Raw genomic sequence first — 4,302 nt, forward strand, 5'->3', positions numbered from 1 at the left:
CACGCCTTGGAAAATATGTAACTGGTGTTGTGGAAGATGTTGTATGTTTGCATATGTGTCCAGCTTCACACATTTTCATGTATGTGCTCGACTTCACACGCCTTGGAAAATATGTAACTGGTGTTGTGGTAGATGCTTGTGTGTTTGCACACGTGTCCAGCTTCACACATTTTCATGTATGTGCTCGACTTCACACGCCTTGGAAAATATGTAATTGGTTGTGATAAATGCTTGTGTGTTTGCTTGTGTCCAGCTTAACACATTTTCATGTATGTGCTCGACTTCAAACGCCCTGGAAAATATGTAACTGTGGTTGTGGTAAATGCTGGAGTGTCTGTATGCTGTCCCAAAAAGTCGAGGACACGACAGCTAGCAAACTTAATTTATTCTCTAGGAATAAACCGTAGATGCTACAACAAAATATAAACAATACAATGTAGCACATGCAAAAACGTATCATAGGTCAGGGAGTACATTACCGATAAGCAATTAATTCATTCATGACCAAAATATTTAAATGCATAAATTAAATACATCATAGATATTGAAAGAAATGCACTATTTATCACTTATATAATGGTGAAAATGAAATAACAAAAATACATACACTGTGGGGTCTGTAAAACACCATCGATAAAATTCATAACATGAAAAGCTCGTGGAGCGGAAGAAGTATATTGAACATAAACACCAAAACCAAATACCTAAAAATTTTCCGGAACGGAACAGTCTGCATATGTGTCATGCTTCGCACAGAGAGAAAAGTTTTGTGTGCTCTTTTCTAGAAGATAATGATTATTTAAATATACTCCAAATACATCCTCTAAAGAAATGGATAATCATAATGAGTTACATACTAAGTTCCTCAGTGCACAATATACACAATTTTACTGAAAATTAAACTTGTGCAAAAACTCTCTTGCTGAATGACTTTCATTATTATAAATGCTTGAATGTTCATCTATATATATTCTTGATCATGATGGCATCCATATTTGATTCCCCTCTCTGTCATCTTTTCTTGGTCACCAATTAATTCAACAGTAGGCTGGGTACTTAGATCTCTCAGGTGTTGGACAAAAGAAGTGCTAATAATAAATGTAATCTTTGAAATTATAGAGAATAACATCCATTTCTTTTCCAGGTTTGCATTAATTAGTTATCTTTTGAAATTAAAGCACTTCTGCAATAACCTTGAAAACTTGCCAAGATACGTTAAATGTCTGTAGCATGCTTTAACTACTTTAATTTTATTTTTGGAAGTTTAGAATGATAGAAAAACAAGTTCAAAAATAAAATGTAAAAGATCTTAATAATGAAGATTCATTTACACAATGTTATAACACATTGAAGTCAATTCCTCACCTGACTCTCATAATTTATCTTCATAATGGAGTTGATTCTATGATGATCACTTTCAACCATTTAAAAGAACTTCTTCATCTCAAACTATCTGAAGGTCATCCATCTACCCAACTGCCACTCACCTAAAGTGTACCGAGACTTCTGACCTGTATAATATCAAAATTCAAGATTAAAATTTTAAAAAATCCCTTCACCACACTGGTCTCTTTAGAAAATGTGAGAAAATAATTTAAATACTTTTCTGAAGATGAAATAATGTATCTAACAATGTTTAAAAATATTTTGATCACTGTACAGTGATAATGTATGAAAAAAGTCATGTCCCTTGTATTTGAAAAAAACTTCCATTCTTAAGGACATTACCCAACATGGAAATAATGCACATTTGTCTCTGGCACAACCAAACCACAAGAGACCTTTCCATACTTAGCACCATGCATTAGCTCTCCACTCTTTGTTTCTACAAAAGATAAATTATGAAAAGGTAATTTTTTGACAGCTAAGTCCGATTATTTATTTTCCAGTCAGTGATGAAAAGAATATTTGATTTCCTTAATAATGAGGGACAGATTATTCATGTTTATCTTAAATGAACAAAATTTGACCCCCCCCCCCCCCTTACAAAAAGGAAAAAATAAACTGACTCAGAAACTCTTATTTCAGTGAGGTAAAGGGAATAATGGCATCAGACAAGGAAAGATTATTAATCATTTTTTTCAGTTGAGATGAGATTATATCTTTTAAACATTTTTGAGGTTAATATATTTTAACACCCCCCCCCCCTCCCGCATCAAACAAAAAATAGTCGCCCCTTTATTTAGCTTTCCTAAATCTATAACAAAATTTTTATTATGATTTTTTCCATTTTAATTTATTATATCCTGACACTGATACCACCACTATATAGTAGATGCAACAACTTGAGAGGTGACCCCTCTTCTTCCCTCCCTCCCCTAGATGTTTCGTCTAAATGTTAAACGACTGTTGTTCAATATCTTGGAAGACAGAAAACAGTTATACACAAAAAATAAGCACATTTTCATTACCTTGCAGTCAGTGTCGAGTGACACACGTAAACAACATCTCGCAATCTCTTTGTTTATTCTTCATTTCTTGGCGGAATTTTTGTTGCCTCGTAGACTGGTTCCCATACATTGCAAATGCCCTGAATAAGTCCTACGCTTATTAGTTTTGTTTATAAGAGGTAATATCAGTAATATATCCCGTTCATTTGACAACCTTTACTTTAAAATACTGAAATATATTTCATCATATATACAGATGTTTTCCACCTCAGTATTGTGTAATCCTCTTCATCCAAGTCTTCTCGAATACAAAACGAACGATCTACTTTTAACAGTAACCCAAATATGGCACTGTGTATTCCAACGGATAGCCAATCATTTCAAATCAAGTTGAGCGGGTCTCATCGGTATTTTCTGGTATTTTTGACGAAAATATGCAACCAGTGATCAGTTGAATTGATACCTTTTCATCTACCAGAAGATTTAAGGAGCTTATTGCTTGGAAAACTGTTCGAGCTCCCGGGCTGGCATGCACTGCAGGTTTGTTTACGTTTTCCATCTGTTTTCAGCATATATTGTGAAACATTGAAACTGATGAAAGTCAGGGAAAACTACGCTAAATATGTGTTTTTAGATAAGTAACTTGATAAACTGGGGATAATGTTCCATTTTTTTCTGTAAATGATTATGGATTAAACAAGACCAAGGAAAACAATTCTAGGTCACAATTTCAGAATGTTTAGCTGTTTACATTAGTGCTAGGAAAAAAATGTAGAAGCCAGGGTATGGCAATGTTTTTAATAGAGGACAAGTTAGGTTATATTTTATAGATATTATTTTGTATTCTAAACCATGTCTATTTTCAAAAACAGGTACAGTGAAATCAATTATGCAGGTTCTTGAAGAAAGTCGTGGATGACAACAATGTATGATTTACCAGACCAAGGGATCCCAATGTTTTTTTGACGGTACTTGTACATATTAGTTTTTAAAAAATCAATAAATAATATCATAAAAATGTTACTTAAACAATTATTTAAATTATCAATTGCTTGACTTTTTCGGGAGTCAGTATAATTATACATTTCTGTTTTCAAAAAATGTGTTATTACTTTTTCCAGGCTCCAGCTACTCGGCTTACTGTGAGAAAGTTAACACCTTATTGACATATCTTTCATGAAGAAGAAATACTTGAGAAGAGTTCAAGAGTTTAATTTTATAGATGGCAAGTGTTGCTTAGAGCTAAAGTATTCTTTAATTGTGAAGAAAACAAACATAAGGGTGTTCGGCAATTCATAACTATTAACTGTGATTGCATTGTGTATTTTTAAAATCATTCTTTGGTATGCTTCAAACTCAAAAGTATTTATGAAAACATTGACTATATTTATCCAGATGTATGAAATGTTTATCAAAGTATAAATTCCATTTTAGCATGTTATCTTCAAAATGAGGGACCTGTCAACTTTTACAATTCCAAGATCAGGAAATAATTCATGAGCAGCAACATGCTACTGGGAGAAAGGTACATATATCCTAAACCATAACTTGAATATCATACTATAGCTCTATAAGCAGCAACTATTGGTCTTTTTGTTACCTGATGACTAAGAAGGAAAATGGAGTTAATTATATGTGTTCAGTAATTATTCATAGATACTGATGCCAGTTCTTTTTCACAAATTATCTTGCAAGTAAGACAAACGTTTTCTCAATTCTGCAAAAGTATCTTATTTTACTCCTACATTAGTATATTTTGTAAATAATCCTTTCAAAAGAAAAATTACGTGATGATAAACAAAGAAATTACAGAGTTATTAAATTTTAATCTTAGGGGAAAGTTAAGGGCTAGTGGCCCAGTCCATTTATATCATAAAATAAGTTAATAGCAACATGTTCATCAGTTTGTATC

General features: G+C 32.6%; 1 long non-coding RNA gene across 1 annotated transcript; it reads right to left on the reverse strand.

The window, feature by feature from the left end:
* Window positions 1-757: 757 nt before the first annotated feature.
* Window positions 758-2,470, reverse strand: LOC133191823 (uncharacterized). The gene is made up of 4 exons (XR_009721745.1): window positions 2,412-2,470; window positions 1,729-1,825; window positions 1,366-1,511; window positions 758-1,088 (listed from the first exon to the last, which is right to left on the reverse strand). It is a non-coding gene; the product is annotated as an uncharacterized LOC133191823 (long non-coding RNA).
* Between the last annotated feature and the right edge of the window lie 1,832 nt (window positions 2,471-4,302).

Source organism: Saccostrea echinata, unplaced genomic scaffold, assembly GCF_033153115.1.
Source record: "Saccostrea echinata isolate AGI-Se365-2 ecotype Australia unplaced genomic scaffold, CSIRO_AGI_Sech_v1 ptg000024l, whole genome shotgun sequence".
NCBI classification, from domain to species: Eukaryota; Metazoa; Mollusca; class Bivalvia; order Ostreida; family Ostreidae; genus Saccostrea; species Saccostrea echinata.